The sequence below is a fragment of the Palaemon carinicauda genome, chromosome 19 (assembly GCF_036898095.1).
Source record: "Palaemon carinicauda isolate YSFRI2023 chromosome 19, ASM3689809v2, whole genome shotgun sequence".
NCBI classification, from domain to species: domain Eukaryota; kingdom Metazoa; phylum Arthropoda; class Malacostraca; order Decapoda; family Palaemonidae; genus Palaemon; species Palaemon carinicauda.
Window position 1 is genome coordinate 12,704,628 of NC_090743.1, and position 22,550 is coordinate 12,727,177.

The following is a 22,550-nucleotide window of genomic DNA, read 5'->3' on the forward strand; positions in this document are numbered from 1 at the left end:
ACACCAAAGCAAGCGCACATGATAATTCAGTTACAAACAAACACTATTGTATCTCAAGCTGCACTTTTTGGGGAGAAACTATAACCTCTCTCTTCCACTCTCACACAAAGAAACTCGTTACCATGCTTGCAAAAAAAAAAAAAAAAAAAAAAAAAAAGGCGAACCCTTCAAGGCTCGAACGCTCATGACAAAAAAAGTATTCTCAAGCCAAATACTAATCAGATCTGCCCCAAACCAACTATAACAATGTGACCTGATCTTTAGCATATGGTTCTCTTATGACTGACCTCACTTCACCATCCCCCCCCCTTTTATTTCACCACACAAAAAAGGGGAGACTGAAATCCATTTTCTGGTATTTTCTCACATCGCTGCTCATCCGTGACTACGCTGTGTGTATCGATTGAGGTATTTCACTTTTTACATCGTTTTTCTTATCTCAGTACTGATTAAATGAGTGCTGTTGCGAGGAGAAATTACTTGGTGCTCAGTATGCAAGCATTTGTAAGGGAAAAAATACTTGATACTCAATATGCAGGCATTGCCGAGGAGCTGGTCAGCTAATCTTTTTATGTCTTACGTGTTTTATAACTAATTATAAAGCTGTATATTCTAGCTAAAAAGAGAACGATATCCTTTCCATTTTGTTAGTTTACAGGAATTCCTTACATGCGAATTAAATGAACTTGTACCAGTCACTCAGAAGAGATAATGATAGTATTTTACTCTGCCAGACGGGGGAAAACAGCTTTTAAGTCATATAAAATGGTCCACAAGGCCAGAAAATGATACCTTGCCGTCAAAATACGTAGGCTGGTAGATCATTACCAGTCTATTAAAAACAAATAAAGGAAATCCTCAAGTAGCGCTCTTACACTTTATATACTGGCTCTCTCAATCTGATTTAATACCACGCCAGCACAATGCGCGCCATCTGTTGCACGGATTCTAAACTATGCGAAACTAATGATGGCAGAAGATCTTTCCATCCTCTCTCTTAGGCATCGATTAAATAACAGAAAATTATAATCATACAAAAATTACATATAAAATGTCTGCGCAAATTACCCAAATCTTCAAATTCTGAGAAACAATTTTAAGTTTATAACCTAATAGGCTTGCTAGTTTTTTTCAAGACTGTCATTGTACGATTGTCTTTGGTAGAAGCACAAGCCATGGATCATCTAAATCTGTGCTAATGAAGCAAAGTGATTCTAAATAACATTATCTTGCAAATCAAGGATGTGAAGAACATATATAGAGTGACATCAGGAACTAACATTAACGTATGTTGAGTCTTCCAAACATTTCCCAGCCTTCAGAACTTCACAAATCATGTCGATAAAAGAAATGAACGCAAATAATCACTGTATATAAGCATTTTAACTAATGAACACGTTTCTATGCATACACCAAATATGCTCACATGTAGAAATGTGTGTAAATACGAATAAACCTTTACAGATCTTGATAAAAAACTTTCATGGCTCAACTACAGAGTTCTAACTCTTATAAGATTTACGTGAATACCATGATTAATGATAACATATCGAGTTCATTACCTTGATCAAGGGCAAAATTTTTTTTAAAAACATGGTAATAATTGAAGAATTAACATACACTACAATAACACTAAATATGATTAATTTTATATTCTTCTTCATCCCAGAGACTAGCAAAACGGAATGTGAATTTGAAAGGGAAATATATCTTGATCGACAATTTAAAGCACCTCTATTTCGATTTAGCTTTTTATACAATTATAAAACCATGATAATCATACGTATAATAACTTCTTCTACCGTAAATTGGAACATTCATTCCTGAATCCAAATACGCAAATTGTCTACACGCAAATTAAACTTTCCTCAACATAGATGTTACAAAATTTTTAATGGCCAAGAGCCTGTGCTAGCATCAGACCAGAGTTATCTTTAACAAAGTGGTAAGTAAAACTTAGTTTCTTATGTAATGAAACTTAATAGATCAGAATCCTCATTAATGATATTGACTTTATCCAAGTGATCTTGTCTTACCATTAAAATTTGTAATGTAATATTATTATTTTGACAGGAAACAAAACACTATAATTTCTTTAATTATTGAAAAAAAAATTGATTTACTTATGATTTTCACATTCATGTGTAAAACATAAGAGGTTGCAAAAGCTCCCCCTACATTTTACAATCATACTGCAATTTACTGTACATTTTCCAATACTACTGCAAAGTCAACAACAACAAAAACCTGTCACATGGACACATCCCGAGATATCTTCATGCATTTCTTTAATAAAAAGCTGATATTCCATTGACATCTCACAAACACGTCTGGGATTATTCTTTTAGTTTTCAAAGGAAATGGGAGCTAAATAGCTAAAACAGAAATTACGACAAAAATATCACAGAATAACACTAAAAGACACACACACACACACACACACATATATATATATATATATATATATATATATATATATATATATATATATATACGTGTGTGTGTGTGTGTGTTTATATATAAAACCTACCAGGTAGTGAAAAATGGCAAGAACACTGTTTATCACTGGCGAAGAAATCTCATATCATCTTTCGCTGTTGGTCTTATCCAAACTCCAGCACATTGTACTTCCAAAGTCACTTTTAAATCCTCCAAAGGTTCACTTACAACAGAAAAGTAGGTTCCGTACACATCGCGTCAACTATTTCTCACTTGGGATTTACTGTACAAATCGAGATAAAATCACAGGAACTCCCGTCGGGTTCGAAGGAACACAACAAACTCCACCACCCGAAAGAAAAAAACTTTCCAGGGACTTGAATGGAAAATTGAACACCCTTCCTTCACGTGCGATGTCCAGGAGAACACTAGAGATCAGCTGTTGAGTTAAGGGCGCTCACACTCACTGGCTGGGTGAGGCAGGCCGCGCCCTCCCTACCAGTCACCCACCATCCTACCACCGGTCCGGACACGCCCCCATCTCCCACATGAAGGTGATTCCCAACTAGGATTGGTTGCTGCTCCCATCTTAGGGGAGGGTTTTCAGTTCTTGGAACGGGGCGTTTCGTTGCTGGGAAAAGGTGGCTGGTGGGTAAGTCAGGCGGTGTGGAAAGTTGAAGTTCTTGAGTGTGAGGTTAAGAAGAAAAAAAATTGTTCTGAATCTTCATCTAGCTTACTCACGTCTTTAGGTCCAACGGGTCATCTTGGGTTACGACTGCATCTCCCAGGACTGAGCGTCTTCAGTGAGAAAGAAATATTTTTTTTCTTGACCTTTGCTTTTCCTTCAAATATCTAAGTACATGATTACTTTTATAAGACTTTCATCAAACTTTACATTCTTTCCCTGGTCTTTGGATTTCATTATTCATATTGTATTTACAGAAGTAATCCATAAAGAATATAAAAGAATATACGATGACCCAACGTGAAGTTCACCATCTCGATCTGCAGGAAACTGCTCCTGGTGATTTCAACGTGCCAGACAGAATGATCTTGAAACCCCAATCAAGTGAAATTAACGTTCTTTTGCCAAGTAACTAGGAAATCGTCAAAACCCGATATTTTCCCATAAATATAATTATCATAAATTCCGAGGAGCTCACATAACTCTTTCACTAATTCATGAACGGTTAAAAAATACTAAATGTTCTCCATAATCACTTAGAAAATTAGGATAGTTGTCTACGCCCTAAGTATGTAATGAGTTTCCCGAAGTGAATAAAAAAAAAAAGAAAAAAAAATTACTTGTAGAATTTACGAGATTAACTCTACGGGTTCTCAGCCTATAACTTGATTACATCCAAGCTGTACTTTCCTTTAGAAATCATTCTTTCTTGAATTATAAGGATGGAAACAAATGAGCTACGTGAAATCCAATCTAGCAATTGACTTTTCTTACATCTTACTATTTATTTTATTACATTTATCGGCAGTAAGGCCTCAATTCCTAGGATAAAGGTTATAAAGATTTTAAAATTCATAAATAATTATTTTTATCTAACAACTTGAATTGGTTATATTACTATAAATCGCTTTGATTCACGTGACACAATCTTCAAAGGAGAATGAGAGGAGGACAAATGAATAAATATATAGATGAATAAATATACAGTATATAAATAAATGAATATATAAATATATAAATAAATAAATATATAAATAAATAAATATATAAAAAAATAAATAATTAATTAATAAACAAATAAGCACAACAGCCACTCTTGATTTGAAAACACCAAATAGAAACCTCAAAATCAACAAGAGATTTACAAGAATTGGTAATAGCGATGCTAAAAATGTAATATAAATTAATAACATTGAGGCCAAATTGCAAAAGATTCAATAAAGGCCGCTCATGAATGGCAGACGCAAGGGACATTGACATTGCCCTATCAAGCGGGACAATGCCCAAGAGACTGACCATTTATACATATGATCAGCGTCCAAGCCCCATCTCCACCCAAGCTAGGACCAAGGAGGGCCAGGCAATGGCTGCGGATGACTCAGCAGATAGACCTATAGGCTTCCCTAAACACCTCCATCCTTAGCTCACAAGGATGGTGAGGTTGCATCGACCAAAGGAACTAACGAGTCTGAGCGGGACTCGAATGAGCTTTCTATTTACTTACTTTTACATTAAGGGCTGCTTAACTGGTTTAAGCGGTACTCGAATAAGCTTTCTATTGGCTTACTTTTTTTTATTAAGGGCTGTTTAACTGGTTTAAGCGGGACTCAAATAAGCTTTCTATTGGCTTAATTTTTTATTAAGGGCTGTTTAACTGGTTTAAGCGGGACTCGAACCCCCGTCTGGCGATCAGCAGGCAGAGACGTTACCAATAAGGCCACCACAACTCTCCACTGCTACTTCCACTAATATAAGATATGGAACTTCCAAGGAACAAAAAAAAACATTGATAGAATTAACAGTATGAAGAGTGCCCATACTTAATCACTTAATCATGAAAAGCAAGAAGTGTAGTTTTATCTAATTTCCAATCTTTATCAGTACATGATATGCATCAATCATAATCACAACCATCTCAAATCTTTCATCATATCGAGTAATCATATCAAATATAAGATTGAATTAGGTTTAAAGGTCACTCATAATTGCCAGAGGCAAGGGACAGTGGCAATGCCCTTAGAGACTGGACAATGCCCTTAGAGACTGGACAATGCCCTTGAGACTAACCATATATGCATTTGAACAGCGTCCAAGCCCACTCTCCACCCAAGCTAGGACCAAGGATGGACAGGCAATGGCTGCTGATGACTCAACAGGTAGATCTATCATCATCATCTCCTCCTAAGCCCATTGACACAAAGGGCCTTGGAGGAGTAATGAGAGCTTTGGGTGGGGAGGAAATGCTCCCTTAAATCTTGATGAAGTCATTGGCAGCAGGTTGACGGATTGGGTTTAAGGCGATGGACTAACTGTTTCTTCGGCTTTCACTCTTGATGCCTGGCGGTTGATCTTACTAGAATTGGTATGGACCGACAGGGATCACTTGCCTTAGACAGGCACTGAGCATCACAAGGAATTGATTATCCTTTGATGTATCTAGCCAATGAATCCTCTATGGATTTATAGTCAATTTCTTTTAGCGATGCAGATTTGCACCGGCTCGCAGCGGTGCCCTTTTAGCTCGGAAAAGTTTCCTGATCGCTGATTGGTTGGACGAGATAATTCTAACCAATCAGCGATCAGGACACTTTTCCGAGCTAAAAGGACACCGCTGCGAGTCGGTGCAAATCTGCCTCGATAAAAGAAATGGACTATAGTCAGTCATGGGAAAAGAGATCCATATGCTCCCCCAAAGCCCCCAACCTTAACTCACAAGGATGTGAGGTTGCGGACACTACAAGAAAATATTGGGTTTGAGGGGGTCTCGATCTCCCATCCAGCAGATCGCCAGGCAGGGACGTTTCCAGTAGGCTATCACAACTGAGATATAGAACTGAGGGCAGTAGGCTATCACAACTGAGATATAGAACTGAGGGCTTGGTAGGCCATTCATCTGGGGGAAAACTCCATAGTTGTGATAAGAAGAAAACGTTAAGAGATTGGGCAGCGAGGTGGACGAACATAAAGTGCGATGGAGGTAAAGATTGTAAAATAGATGCATCTTTGGACCGAAGGCACATTGTAAAGACGTTAAAGTAATGCTTAGAGTAGACGAAGTGAGGTGCACTGACGGGACTACTTCCAGCCTTACATGGTAATTCCTTCAATTGAGCACGAGATTTCCTTGCTATATCGGGAACAAACCTATAGCTCTTCCTACGATTGCAAATACATTGCACTATCTATAGTACTTATTTATGACAGCATTAAGCAATATCTTATTGCACTGAAAAACATAAAACAGCAAAAAATAATGGACATATACATTTATTGAGCAGTAAAAATGATTCATTGCTTCAAGGAACTCTAACTCCGATAAGTATCACAAGAGTATCAATGCCAATGGTAATTCAAAAGTGCTGGAGATTCTAAGAAATTCTTCAAAAATAAAAATATCGTTTAAAAATTTGAGATGAATGACCATAAAAGAGTTTTTAATTAACTCTGTTTACCGAGATGCCTAACGAAGTGTATACAATGAGTTCGCTACTGAAGCGAATTTTTCGGTATTGAAGTACATATCTGAAAGACTCGAATAATGTTTGATGTGACTTGGGATATATATATATATATATATATATATATATATATATATATATATATATATGCATATATATTTATATATATGCATATATATATATATATGTGTGTGTGCATATATATATATATATATATATATATATATATATATATATATTCATATGTGTGTGTATGTGTGTATATATACATGTAAGCAATATGTGTTGTCTTTGGGGGTATGTTTTTGTAATCAATATATATATATATATATATATATATATATATATATATATATATATATATATATATATATATATATATATATACACATGTGTGTGTGTATGTGGATGAAAATCATCACAATATCGTGCTCAAATTGAAATAAATTTCTAACTCATACCGGGATCGAACACTAGCCCCTTCAAATGAAAGGACAGGTTGCTTCCAACTTGCCACCAGAGGCTCAAAGGAAGTCGGAACCTAACTACTAACTGCATTTAAGGATTTTCCTAGCGAGACATCAGTCTCTTACCAGCAAGTTTTCCCCGACTTCCCAGCCCACCAATTGACACAACTGATAGCTTTTAATTCATGACGTGTTCTCTCTTATCTACTATAATTATAACGGGTATTGAAGTTATGAAAGTTACCCGTAATTTCATGACGAGTTGTGTAAGGGGGGATAGTAGGAAAAAAACTCGAAATTTTCACGTTCTCAAGTTTTGACATGGACTGCTTCAAAGACATGTTTCATGGGTATATATGTGGTCAGTGCATGTTTTCTCTTACCTACTATAATCTTAAAGGGTATTGAAGTTATGGAGGTTACCCGTAATTTCATGATGAGTTGTGTAAGGGAGTAGCAGGAAAAAACTCAAAATTTTCACGGTCTCAGATTTTGACAAGGACTGCTTCAGAGACATGTTTTATGGGTATATATGTGCCCAGTGTGTGTTTTCTCTTATCTACTATAATCATAAAGGGTATTAAAGTTATGAAAGTTACCTATAATTTCATGACGAGTCATATAAGGGGGGTAGCAGGAAAAAACTCCAAATTTTCACGGTCTCAGGTTTTGACATGGACTGCTTTAGAGACATGTCTTATGGGTTATATGTGCCCAGTACGTGTTTTCTCTTATCTACTATAATTATAAAGGGTATTGAAGTTATGAAAGTTACCCGTAATTACATGACGAGTCGTGTAAAAACTCCAAATTTTCAAGGTCTTAGGTTTTGACATGGACTGCTTCAGAGACATGTTTTACAATCCAAGCCTTTCTCAAGCCAAGCACTTAAGCCAAGCATTTTTTCTAGCTGGCATTCAATCAAAACCTTCTTCAGGTCAGGCATTTGAACCCAAAATTCTTAAATCAATGCATGTGAATCACAAATATAGGCCAACAATTTTTTATGTAGGCATTAGAGCAAAGTATGTTTAAAGCTAGCCTTTTGGCAAAGTATTCTTTAATCAAGGCATTTAAGCTGATCTTTCAAATAAAGTCTTTTCAAGCCAGGCATTTGCGCTAAACATTTGTATTATTAGGTACTAAGATAAGCATTAATGAAAGCATCTTTAAAATCAAGGTATTTACAACAAGTATTCTTCTAGCTGAGCAATTAACCCATGCATTCATGGCAGGCATTTAAACCAAGTATCCTTTAGATCATGTATTCTTCAATCCAGAAATTTAGATCACTGTAGTATTTTTCAATCTGGACATTGAAACAAGGCATTCTTCAAACCAGACATTTAAGCCAAGAATTCTTGAAGCCAGGCATTGAAGCTAAAACCATACAAACAAGGAATTTTTTATGCTAGGTACTTAAAGGTCTAAAGGTCACTCATGAATGACAGAGGCAAGGGACATTGACATTGTCATATCAAGTAGGACAATATCCTAGAGACTGACCATATACACATATGATCAGCGACCAAGCCCCTCTCCACCCAAGCTAGGACCAAGGAGGGACAGGCAATGGCTGCTGATTACTCAGCATAGACCTATAGGCTCCCTCAAATCCCTCATCATTAGCTCACAAGGATGGTGAGGTTGCAGCGACCAAAGGAACTAACGAGTCTGAGCGAGACTCGAACTCCAGTCTGGCGATTACCAGTCAGGGACATTACCACATCGGCCAACACAACCCATAAGCTACACATTCTTCAAGCCAGCCATTCAAGCTAAGCATCCTTCAAGCCAGGCATTTAAGCCAAGTATTCTTCAAGCGAGGAATTTAGGTCAAGCATTCTTTAAGCCAGACATTCAAGCCAGCTATCTTCACACCAGGGATTTAAGCTAAGCAAACTTTAAGCCATGTGTTTATGCTACACACCATCTGATCCAGGCATTTAAGCCAAGCATTTAAGGTAAACATTCTTTAAGGCAGATATTTAACCCAAGCATTTTCCGAGCTAGGCATCTAAGCCAAGCATTCCTTATGACGGGCATTTAAGCCAAGCATTCCTTATGAGAGGCATTTAAGCCAAGCATCCTTCAAGCCTGGTATTTAAGCCGAGCATTCTCCATCCCAGACAATGAAGCCAAGTATTTTCCAACCCAGGCATTTAAGCCAAACATTCTGAAACCACACATCTAAGTTAAGCATTCTAAAAAGCCAGACATTTCAACCAAGTATCCTTCATCCCAGTTATTTAAGCCAAGATTCTCCAACCTAGTCATTGAAGGTAAGTATTCTTGAAGCGCTGTGTTTAAGCCAAGCATCCTTCAAATCAGGTATTTCTGTCAAGCATTCTTAAACCATGTAAAGAAAGCTAAGCATTTTTACAGCCGGGTATTTAAGTCTAGCATTCTTTAAACGAGTCATTTAACTTAAGAATTCTTTTAGCCAAAAATTTTAAACCTATGCACTGGATATGGCATATATTACTTTAATTGCGGGGCTTTTTGGACTACTCTAAAAGGCATTACTCTATAGGCATTTCCATACCAAATGTTACGTCATATGGACACAGGAGCAAAATTAAAAAAATTTTGTCAAAAAAAAAAAAAAATAGCCGAAAATCACTAAAATTAATAATTTTCAAGTGATATATACGAAAAGCGTGACTTATATCCTGTGGACATAATCCAAGGTATCCTCATACGAAATTTCACTTCATTTTGTGTAAATATGAGGGCACAGGAACCAAGAATGTACAATTTTGGCCTGAAATTCAACAAAAATTGCAAAATTAACAATTTTGAACAAACGTATGCCAAACATATTGATAACTTCCAATTGGTATTTATCTAAGATACTTCCTTACCAAATTTCACGTCATTCGGTTAATAATACCAGGGCATAGAAGATCAAAATATACAATTTTGTCACAAAATGGCAAAATAAAACTCAATAAAATTATTTTAAAGGTATGTACAAAAAATTTAAACGCACATGAGTATTTCCCCACTCGACCTTTGTGCCAAATCTTAGATCATTTCGCCCAGAAATGACTGAAATTAATCGATTTATATTTTTGACAGCAGGAGAAGAAACAAAGAAAAACAATATATTTCCCTCCCATGGAGTGAAATATAAATATTGATAAAAGAAAACGTTAAAATTCTTTGAAACGAAATATTTTATAATTCATTTTGAAATACAAGAGTTCACAAGGACCGAGTTCACCTCTGAGACAACTGGAGAAAAAGTTCTGGTCAGAAACCCCGACCCAATATAGAAAGGAGTGAAGATGAAGAGGAAAAAGATGAAAGGTATTTTTTATTTGGGAAGAATATTCAGTGTTTATTTCCGATCATTTTTTACGGCTACATCAATCTAGCTACGGTCTTTAAGGAAAAGTTAGATAACGTGTCTCCAAGATCCTGGTGTTTATTTTGAAGGAAGTCTTCAAGATCATCATCCTTTTCTTATCTGCTTTTGCGTTTGATTTGTTTTTTCTTATACACCACGTGCCAAATGGCCTCCCCAGCCCCTGTATCGGGCAGCAAAGCTCAAAATCTTATAAATCAAGCTATGAATCTAAGCAGAACAACCAATTATATATCACTGCAAAAGAGGTCTCCAATCGGTGCGAAGATCAGATCCTCAGAGTTTCCGGCATTTGAAGGGAGCTGATGGAAGACTTCGTTCTATGCCTGAATGTAGCATATCGAACAAGTTGAGCCCTCATTATGAAATTATTTTAGTGTTCCTAGAATACCATATTTTTTAACATGTGATAATAATATCATTATTAAAATCCAAAGTAATATATGTTTCCAAAAATCATTAATAAAAATAAAATTAATGCTTTATTTTACTCAAATTTACATAATGCTTTCCTATCGGTTTTCTTCAAAAGAGAATTCTAGTAAAGTCTGCAGTTTCCTTTTACTCTTCATGGTCTCAGCTGGCCGTTATGTACGACTTTTGAATCTCTTCTCTCCTCCTATCTCCCTCTTCTTCATTGGCTGACAGGTCCTTCTCTGGGGTTTCCCTGGAGTTGCCTGGGGGCTGTGGCTCGGGTAGGACGTCTTCCTGCAGGTGGAGGGCCTCCTAACCGAGCCATGATCGGCAAAGGCGTCACAGTCGTGGCATAAAGGCCCTCTTCGGGGATCGACTCGAAGCGGCCCGGGGACCACCTTTACGTCGGCCAAGAGGACCTCCTGCTGGGTCTTTCCGAAGTGGGGGCTCTCCTCTGGGCTTTGCCTGGAGTCGATAAGCCTACCTTCGAGGTTTCCCGGGGAACAGGAGGTCTTCCTTCCTCTCTCTCTCTCTCTCTCTCTCTAAATCTTCTTCTATTGGGCTTTGCTGAGGCCAAGTAGTTTATTTTTGAGTTAGTTGGTGTAGGACACAAGATCTTGCATTGGGGATGATAACCGTGTTGGACTGACCCGGGAACACAGAAGTGATGATCGCAGTCAGAGCACTTGAGAGATGTTTGGACAGGAGGGAATTCTGAGCTGAAGCCTATGGGGCGCGTGTTGCTGCACTTGAAGCCTCTCAGGTCCTGGAGAATTTCATTCTCTTATACGATCCATACTGTTTTAGAGCTAGTGAGCAAGTCATTTTTAAGTAGTATTTCTTCATCATGTTATTGAAAACAAATAAGGTCACCATTGACAACCGAACGCCATTACCTATTCAGAAACAAATAGGTCAACTGAAGCCGCTATTAAACGGCCATGCAGTAGTTCCATGCATGGAAGGACATGTCCATCGTCATATTTCCAGAGTTTAATCGCTATTTCAATTCCACGGTCGGGAGCGTCTCATCATTGAAGGCGATTGCCTTAGTGGCGTTAGTGTGTTTCCTACAGGAATCCTCGATGTCCTAGTTAAACTACAGAGGACCAATTTCCAGGTAACGGTATACACTAAAGCAGCCGACGGAGGAAAATGCCCCGAAATATACAAAAACTCAGCAATAAGTGCTCAAGTCGAAATAGCAATCACGCACAGTACATCTTGGAAAGACATAGATGCCGAATTCGTCAACTATTACCAATAACGAATATCCAGACATCATGATAGATGAGGCTATAAAGAAAAAAAATCAACGAAATTCAACAACACGGCAGCGAATACTAACGAAGGAAAAAAACTTATCTACCACCGTCTTAGCTTTAGATTGGCCTACAAAGATCAAACCCAGACCTTGTTTTAGGAATCATTAATTGGGGTGTTGCCCTGAAAGCCCCTTACAAGAAGGTAAAACTTAGAATATATAGAAGCCCAACGTAACTGCGGCTCTTGTAATGAATAACAGTATCTCTCAAAGATGACCAAAGGAAGCGTGTAACGAAGTCTATAAGTTTTCATTTCTGAAGGAGGTTAAATCTCACAGTAAATACTACATTCGACACACCACCAGACACTCCGAAGACACATGCTGACCCACAGAAACTATGTGGCAATAAACCAACACTATATTGATATTCACTTCGGAAGCTCTCCCTGAAAGAAGGAATTGACGGAATCCAAATTGTTCACAGGAAGAGCAACTACGGCGATCTCATGGCAGCCAAAGCCGTAAGCATCGCCCTCCAAAAGCCAACATTGAACATTAAAAGGTATTCTAGTTATACACGAAATAGTTTTGTCGAAACAGTGTTGTAGTGGTAGCATGAGGAAAAAGAAGTCATAGTTTACTTAACCAAAGGCTTACAACTGAGAATCTAAACGCCAATTCAATCTTCTGAATGATGAATGACTTATGTCGCTTTTGTGGAAGGTACACGAGTCCTCAGTTGAATCTTTGGACTAAACTGTGTATATTGTGGCTGGTCAACTGTGGTGGATCGCAGACAGGTGGGAGGGAAATTCAACGTGCTTGGGAACTTTATTTCAAAAGAATTGTTAAACACCAAAGGGTTACTAACTTTCGAAGAAAATATCTTTAAGAAGCTGTGTAAAGTTGAAAGTATTAACCTTTTAGTGTTCTTCAATTCTTTGGAAATAAAGTTGCCAAGCACATTGAATTTCCCTCCCACCACAGTCGACCAATCACAATATACACAGTTCAGTCCAAGGATTCAACTGAGGACTCGTGGACCGTCCATAAAAACGACCTAAGTCATTCATTATTCAGAAGATCGAATTGGAGTTTAGATTCTTAGTTGTAAGCCTTTGGTTACATAAACTACGGCTGTTCTTTTTCTTCATTTGTGCAATCACTACAACACTGTTTCGACAAAACTATTTCGTGTATAATTAGATTACCTTTTAATGTTCAATTCTGGCGTTTGGAGGACGACGCTTACAGCTTCAGCTACCATGAGATGGCCGTAGTTGCTCTTCCTGTGAACAATTTGGACTCCGCCAATTCATTCTTTCAGGGAGGGTTTCCGAAGTAGATATCAATATAGTGTTGGTTTATTGCCACCTGGTTTCTGTGGGTCAGCATGCGTCTTCGGAGTGTCTGGTGTATTCTTTCCTGTGAGATTTAATCTCCTTCGGGAATGAAAACTTAAAGACTACATTACACGCTTCCTTCGGTCATCTTGGGGAAATACTGTTATTCATTACAAGAGCCGCAGTTATGTTGGGCTAGCTATATATTCTAAGTTTTACCTTCTGGTAAGGGGCTTTCAGGGCAACGCCTCAATTGATGATTCCTCGCAAAGTCTGAGTTTGATCTTTATAGGCCAATCTAATGCTAATGCGGTGGTAGATAAGTTTTTTCCTTCGTTAGTTTTTGGTGTCGTGTGTTGTTGAATTTCATTGAATTCTTTCCTTATAGTCTCCTCTATCATGATGTTTAGATATCCGTTATTGGTAATATTTGACGAATTCGGCATATACGTCTTTCCAAGATGTGCTGTGCGTGGTTGCAATTTTGACTTGAGCACTTATTGCTGAGTTTTTGTATATTTCAGGAAATTTACCTTTGGCATTTAAGTATTTTCCTCCGTCGGTTGCTTTAGTGTATACCGTTATCTGGAAGTGGTCCTATAGTTGTTCAACTAGGACATCGAGAATTCCTGTAGGAAACACACTTATGCCACTAAGGCAATCGCCTTCAATGATGAGATTCTCCCGACCGTGGAATTGAAATAGTGATTAAACTCTGGAAATATGACGATGGACATGTCCTTCCATGCATGGAACTATGTCCGTTTATTAGCGCCTCAGGTTGACCTTTTTGTTTCTGAATAGGTAATGACGTTCGGTTGTCAATGGTGACCTTATTTGTTTTCAATAACATGATGAAGAATTACTACTAAAAAGGACTTTCTCACTGGCCCTGAAACAGTATGGATCGTATAAGAGAATTAAATTCTCCAGGACCTGAGAGGCTTCAAGAGCACCAAGACGTGCTCCATAGACTTCAGCTCAGGATTCCCTTCTGTCCAGACATCGCTCAAGTGCTCTGACAGCGATCATCTCTTCTGTGTTCCCAGGCCGCTCCCGCACGGTTATCATCCATAATGCAAGAGCCTGTGTCCTACACCAACAAACCAAAATAAAACTACTTGGCCTCTGCAAAGCCCATTAGAAGAAGAAGAAGATTTAGAGAGAGAGAGAAAGAGAGGAAGGAAGACCTCTTGTTCCCCGGGAAACCTCGAAGGTAGGCTTCTCGACTCCAGGCAAAATCCAGAGGAGAGCCCCCACTTCGAGAAGACCCAGCAAGAGGTCCTCTTGGCCGACGGAAAGGTGGTCCCCGGGCCGCTCCGAGTCGATCCCCGAAGAGGGCCTTTATGCCACGACTGTGACGCCTTTGCCAATCATGGCTCGGTTAGGAGGCCCTCCACCTGCAGGAGGACGTCCCATCCGACCCATGGCCCCCGGGCAACTCTAGGGAAACCCCAGAGAAGGACCTGTCTGCCAATGAGGAAGATGGAGATAGGAGGAGAAAAGAGGTTCAAAAGTAATACTTACCAGGCAGCTGAGACCATGAAGACTAAACGGAAACTGCAGACTTTACTAGAATTCTTTTTTTAAGAAAACCGATAGGAAAGTATTATGTAAATTTGAGTAAAATGTAGCATTGATTTTATTTACATTAATGATTTTTGGAAACACATATCACTTTTGATTTTAATGATAATATTATTTTCCCAATATGTTAAAAAACTATAGTATTCTAGAACACTAAAATAATTTTACAATGAGGGCTCAACTTGGGAGACGTGCTACATTCAGGCATAGAACTGTCTTCCTTCAGTTCCTTCCAAATGCCGGAGACTCTGAGAATCTGATCTTCGCACCGAGTGGAGAAATCTTTTGGATCTAAACTGAGTGGCTCCTGTTTTTGCAATGACATATAATTGTTTGTCAGCTTAGATTCGTGGCTTAATTTATTAGATTTTGAGCTATACTGCCAGATACAGGGGCCGGGAAGCCATTCGGCACGTGGTGTATAACGAAAAAAAACAAGCAAAAGCAGATAAAAAAAAGGATGGTGATCTTGAAGACTTCCTTCGAAATAAACACAAGTATCTTGGAGACACGTTACTAAAGCTTTTCCTCAAAGACCGTAGCTAGATTGAAAACCAAACGATTCCCGTAAGATGTTGCCGTAAAAATTGATCGGAAATAAACACTGAATATGCCTCCCTGATTAGAAAAAAAAAAAAAAAAAAAAAAAAAAAAAAACTTTCTTTTTCCTCTTCAACGTCATGGTTCACGGTTTCTGATCAGAGCTTTTTCTCAAATTGTCTTAGAGGTGAACTCGGTCCTTGACAACTCATGTCTTTCAAAATTAATTTCGAAATTTTTCATTTCAAAGATTTTTAACGATTTCATTTATCAATATTTGTAAATTAATTTCTGAATATCCAAATATTTTTGCATCAGAGCTCTCACCGCAATAGCTTTTATATTAAAGTGTAATTCCATTGTTCAACAAATTTAGTCCAGATGAAGTCACATAAAAAGTGATTCGAAACATATGTCAAACAATAAATAATAAATGGCGATAAGTAAATGCAAATTTCCTTTTATCCGGAAAACTAACTGTAGATCTGTTCATTATACACGTAAAGTAACATGCTAAAGTACCACTCTCACACACAAACACACACACACACACATATATATATATATATATATATATATATATATATATATATATATATATATATATATATATATATACTGTATACACACAAACACACACATATATATATACATTCATATATATGAGTGTGTGTATATATATACACACATGTATATATATATATATATATATATATATATATATATAAAACTGGTAAGATTTTCGCTTCTGGCAAGCTTAAGTTTAAGGATGAAGAGAACAGCAAGAAGACTTCTCAAGATGCTCGAGATACAGGATGTAAACTCCATTAAATACTTGTTTTGAATGTCAGCTAAAAATTCCTTGAGGACTTGGGACAAATGTCATCGTGAAATTCCTTAAAAACTAGGCTTAAATTGAACCAATAAACTCCTAGAGATATTAATCATAAATGCTAACTACCGGGGGACGAATAAAAAGACACAAGTCTGAGAAATTCGGTAATAATGGCATCAGTAAATTCATACTCCAAGATAAACTTGAAGAATGAAGACAAATTTTCCCCAAAAAGAATTATCAACACTATAAGGTTTAAGGTCATTTTTATGGACAGAAAACAAAAATCTGGAGCATAAATATGAAAATAGACGAAACCATATAAATTTGATTGCTAGGCCATTCATTTAGAATTAATTTTCTCTCTCTCTCTCTCTCTCTCTCTCTCTCTCTCTCTCTCTCTCTCTCTCTCTCTCTCTCTCTCTCTCTCTCTCTTTCTGTGTAACGTCTTACTTTCCCATCCATACATCATGCTCTGTGATGAATTCCAGACGGGAACAATTCATACCTTCGATTTATCTCCAACCATAATGGCAAAACAAGTTACAGATGATAACACCAATAAGTCTAATTTGTGGTTTCGATACAGATTCCATCGGTTTCTCCACCATTACCTGGTTTCTATCTCGCACTATTGCCATAATCAGTTCCTTCATGCCGGAAAATTTGATGGGAAATGTATTTCAGATTACTATTTCCATGTATGGAAATTTATGGGAGGAGATACAATCTAGTAAACACTATAAACAGGGAAAACGATCTCTAAATGAAATAAAATATCAGTTTATTTATCTTCTTGTGTTCTCTTCGTAATTTTATCGAAGTATAAATAAGCCATGTATATATATATATATATATATATATATATATATATATATATATATACTCATATATATACTGTGTATATATATGCATATATATATATATATATATATATATATATATATATTTATATAAATATATATATATATATATATATATATATATATATATATATATATAAATTCTGTACATTATATCCTACATAAAGCGAATTTGACATCTAGAAATGTTTGCCGCTTAATGGTTTAATGTATATATGATGAATAAAAACATAATATATATAAATATAAAGTACATAGATACTCTATATACACATATATGTATGTATATAAATAAACACACACGCACACACATATAATACATAGAACCACACACACACTTATTATTATTATTATTATTATTATCTCCCAAAACGAGGTTATATTTTCAAGTCCGTTTATTTATTTATCGATTTGTGTGTGTTTATTAACAGGATTATTTATTTACTTATATGACTGCATGTCTGTGGACAGGATTACGTCAAAACTACTCGACGGATTTTGACGAAATTCTTACCACAAATAGATCTTACATCATGGACAAACCATTTAAATTCTGTAAATGATCCAAATCCAGATATTAGGTCCGATTTAAATTTTTCGCCATTTTAAAGATAATGTTAAATCAAACTGATGGACTTTTACGAAATATGTCTTAGGCCATGGACGACTCCATTAACTTTTGGAGATGATCCGGTACCGGATCCAGATTTGCATTTTTTGCCATTTTAAAGATTACGTCAAAACAAATTGGCAGATTGGATTTTCATCAAATTTTAATTATGGATAGATATGCAGCGGAAGAAATAATGAAATTTTGGAGTGATATAGATCAAGATCACGGTTCTGGATCAACATTGCACTTTTCACCATCTATTGTAAAGTCAGCATGTGAAAGTTGGAGGCGATGTCCGTAGACTTTAGTTAACTGTTGGTAATATTCATTGGGGGGGTTCTGAAATCCCTGATTGTTGTTGTTGTTAGTATTACATAAGCTACAACCCTAGTTAGAAAAGAAGGATGCGATAAGCCAAAGGGCTCCTACAAGGAAAAATAGCCAAGTTAGGAAAATAAATAGAAACAAATAAACTGCAAGAGAAGTGATGAACAACTAATATAAAAAAAACTGGAGAACAATTACAACATTAAAATAGATATATCATATATAAACCATGGAGAATTATTTCAGCCTGTTCAACATAAAAAACATTCGCTTTAAGTTTGAACTTTTGAAGTTCAACCGATTCAACTGTCTGATTTGGAAGATCATTCCACAACTTGGTTATAGCTAGAATAACACTTCTACAATACTGTGTAGTGTCGAGCCTTATGACGGAGAAGGAAAAACTGTTAGAAATACCTGCATACCTAGTAGTGCGTACAGGATGTTACATTATAGGGAAGATTTGAATACAAAGGATGGTCAGCATTAGGAAAAAAGCTAATGCAATATGCATAATGAGCTAATTGAACGACGGTACCAGGGATTAATATCTCGATTGGGAATAAGAAATTTAATAGACCATAAGTTCCTGATTAACAAATTAACATCAGATTCAGCAGCTGAAGACCAGACAGGAGAACAATACTCAAAACAAGGCAAAATGAAATAATTAACACTTCAGATTGATCCCCGAAAATGATAAAAGACTTTCTCAATAAGCCCACTTTTTGTGCAATTGAAGAAGAGATAGACTAAACGTGTTTCAAAAATTTAAATATTCTATCAAGAATCACAACTGAAATTTTAAGAGTCATATAGAGCTTAAGAAACATCAATGTTGAGATCTGGATGTTGAGGAGTCACTGTCCTCGATCTATCTTCAATCATACTTTGAGTTTTGTTAGGGTTCAACTTCAATCCCCATAATGAGTACCATGCACTAATTTTAACTAGATCTCTATCAAGGGATTAAGCAACCCCAGATCTACATTCAGGAGATGTTATTGAAACAAAGAGAGCAGCACCATGTGTATATGCAACGGGCTTGCCTTCTAGGCCAAACCACATGTGTTTATACAGTATGAAAAGTAATCAGCCTAGAATACTATCCCGGGAACATCAGATATCGCAAAACTATAGCCACTATGGTACTCATCAGTAACAACTCTTTGCAATCTTTTACTCAAAAAATCAATAATAATGCGAAGAAAAAACCCACCAACTCAACAACTCTTTGAGTTTGAAAACAAGGGCCTCATAATTGACGCAATCAACAAAGACAGAACTAAAATCAAGGCTAATCATACGAACTTCCTGAAAACAATCAAGGTATTTCTGTACAACATTGGAGATTGTAAGAAGGGCATCACATGCTCCAAGACCTTTACAAAAACGAAATTGCAAACCAGGAAAAAGGTGATTACCTTCAGCATACCTATTTAGACATTTTGCCAAGAAGTTCAAAAACTTTAGATTATATGGAAGTTATGGAAATTGGGCGGTAATTAGCTGGACTAGAGCTACCACAAACATATTTACATAATGGAATAAAATTACCAATTCCCAACAATTTCTAAAAGAACCTCTTCTTGTTAATTTGCGGAAAATAACAGATAACTTATGAGTTAAGAAATCAGGATGCATGTTTAAGTATTGTGTGTGCTTATTACCTCCGCCAAGCGGCGGAGGTTATGTTTTCGGTTCGGTTTGTTTGTTTGTTTGTTTGTTTGTTTGTTTCTCTGTTTGTCTGTCTGTCTGTGGACAACGTAGAGGCCACATTTCTACACGGAATCACTTCAAACTTGGCCAAGTAGTTCCCCAATGTGTATGGAAGAACTGATTAAATTTTGGTCAAGGTCACCCCAAGGTCAAGGTCACAGGGGTCACTGGTGTCACTATGACATAAGTGGCCATATCAAGAGACAGAAATAAAGCACTGACTTTTGCATAAGCCAACAGGGAAGTCCTAGTCCAGGCGCAACCCATGGGTGATGTTCAAATTTATAAAGGTCAAAGGTCAAGGTCATATTGGTGCATTATATCAATGTCATATTAAGTATCAGTGGCAAATGAACAAAGATCACTTGAAGGTCAAAAGTCAAGCAGGTCACTTGAAGGTCAAGGTCACGTGAAGGTCAAGGTCACGTGAAGGTCAAGGTCACCTGAAGGTCAAGGTCACGTGAAGGTCAAGTACATTTGAAGATCAAGGTCACCTTGGCGGAGGTATGTCCTCTACGAGGACCATGTCCGCGTTCAGGACTTGCTCACTTGTTTACTTATGCTGAGACTTCAGGAATCCATTCAAAATTCATACTAATTTCTATTATAGATAATTTGTTGCATTTCAACTAAATTATAAATACTTTGAACCCTCTTTCCAATGTGAGGGTTTATTATAAGATGGTATTTCAGCAATACATCTTTAAAGAAATGCAAAATTCCACAAAACTGCTTGTAAATCCTTGCTAGCAAAGTGATATGGTCTGGAGAATGAATTTTAACAGGAATTACTAGACTGAATTGTAATTTCCCTTGATAACATCAGCAAATAAAACAACGTACTTCGGTTCTTCCTAAAACCGAAGTGTCTGTTTGATAAAAAGTTTTTTTATTCTAGATACCACAAGTCTGTTCTTGATCATTCTCTCAAATAGTTTACATATGCAACTAGTCAAAACTATAGGCCTGTAACTAGATGGCAGTTCTGGGTCTTTACCAGACTTGTGGCCGGGAATTATAATTGAAGTATGCCAGGAATCAGATGTATGGGATGCCCATACACTATTAGTAGTTTTTAATCAAAATACCTTAGTATCTGCTGGGAGATGTGAAATAATTTCATATCGGATGCTATCCTCACCTGGGACAGTCAAAGACGAGCTAGAGATAGCATTTTGCATCTCCTCCATACTAAAAGGTAAGTTAAAAGCTTCAGTATTGGAAGAAACAGGAGGAACAACAGATGTTGATGCTCTAATTTGTTGAAAAACTGGGGAATAATTGTCAGCACTTGATGCATCAGAGAAGTGCTTAGCAAGGACCTCTGCTACATCTTTGGGATCAGATATAATCTATTATTTTCCCTTAATATCAGTAAAGGCATAGGGACAAATTTGCCCGGAAGGTATCGCTGTTTGCTCGTCGAGCATGCTCGATAGTGTGGACAGGCCTTAATCTTGTCCCATATTTCCTTTGAATGAGTTTTGGTATTGATATTAGATATATATTTCCTCCAAGATGCTTTCTTTGCTTTTTTAAAAGTTCTTTTTTGTTTGGCAAAGGTTCTGAGGTACGTTATTCTATCTGCTTCATAGTTCGATCTTTAGTATCTTCAGAAGCAAGTTCGGGTCACTTTCCTTGCATTGGTACATTCTTTACTCCACCAAGGAACTACAGAGCAATGAGGTAAACCACATGTTTTAGATATAAACTTGTTAGTATTATTATCAATATCATTTGAAAGGTGTTGATAAGCATGTACTGGAGATGTAGTCACCATACTCTCTATTGGTGTGTGCACATTTCTCGTAAGATGTCCAGTCTGCCTCATCTATCTTCCATTTTGAACACGGAGAAGGAAGATTGTGGACATAATTTAACATTATTGGCCAATGGTCACTGCCATGTAAGTGTTGATTGACTGACTAAAGGTAATCCAATTGAATGGATGAGGAACAGATTGACAAAGCGATGGCTGATGTAGAGTAGTGGAATACATTATACCTAGTTGGAGAACCATCATTCATCACACACATTTCCACTCCATAAAGTATGTTTTACATTAAAATCGTCCATTAAAATAAAAAGTACAGGGAGCTGATTCATCAAGTCTTGGAGGTCAGAGTCTAAGACTTCTTGGGTTCCCAACAAGGTCTAAAAGGAAAAAGTTCTAAAGAGGGTTCAAGATATACGAGCATAAAGTAATTTTTTTCTGATATGTGTTCTAACAGCACATGCCTGTAGTGGTGTATTGAGGGGGATGGTTTCAAATTTTACAGACTTGTGAACAGTAAAACCTGTGCCACCATGAGCTCTTGCAGCTCGAAAGGAGGGGATCTACAAAAGTTATAATCGATTCCAAGATCAAATGATTTGTCACTGATCTTAGTTTCCTGTAGACAAATTATCTTTGCATCCAAGTCTCTGGTTAAAGTTTTTATTTTATCAATGCACTTAGTATTTAGACCTCTGCAGCTCCACTGGATGATGGACATTATCTTTTATTACTATTTTCTTTGTCTCATTTGTCTTTTGGGACTTCTCAGATGAAGCCATGTAAGGCCTAGAGATGGAAGGCTTTATTAGAGCACCACATTCTTTTCTTTCTTTCCATTATCTTTAT

The 22,550-nt window shown here is 36.9% G+C and overlaps 1 protein-coding gene across 2 annotated transcripts in view; it reads right to left on the reverse strand.

Moving 5' to 3' along the window:
* Window positions 1-22,550, reverse strand: part of LOC137658441 (Krueppel-like factor 5) — a 41,702-nt gene that overhangs the window by 17,937 nt on the left and 1,215 nt on the right. Inside the window, exon 1 of one of the 2 annotated variants that reach the window (XM_068393161.1) lies at window positions 2,531-2,885. The exons of the other annotated variant lie outside the window; for it this stretch is intronic. The gene's annotated coding sequence lies outside the window, so the exon portion shown is untranslated. Of the gene's footprint in view, window positions 1-2,530; window positions 2,886-22,550 lie in introns of those variants that run through there. 2 annotated transcript variants of the gene reach the window in all.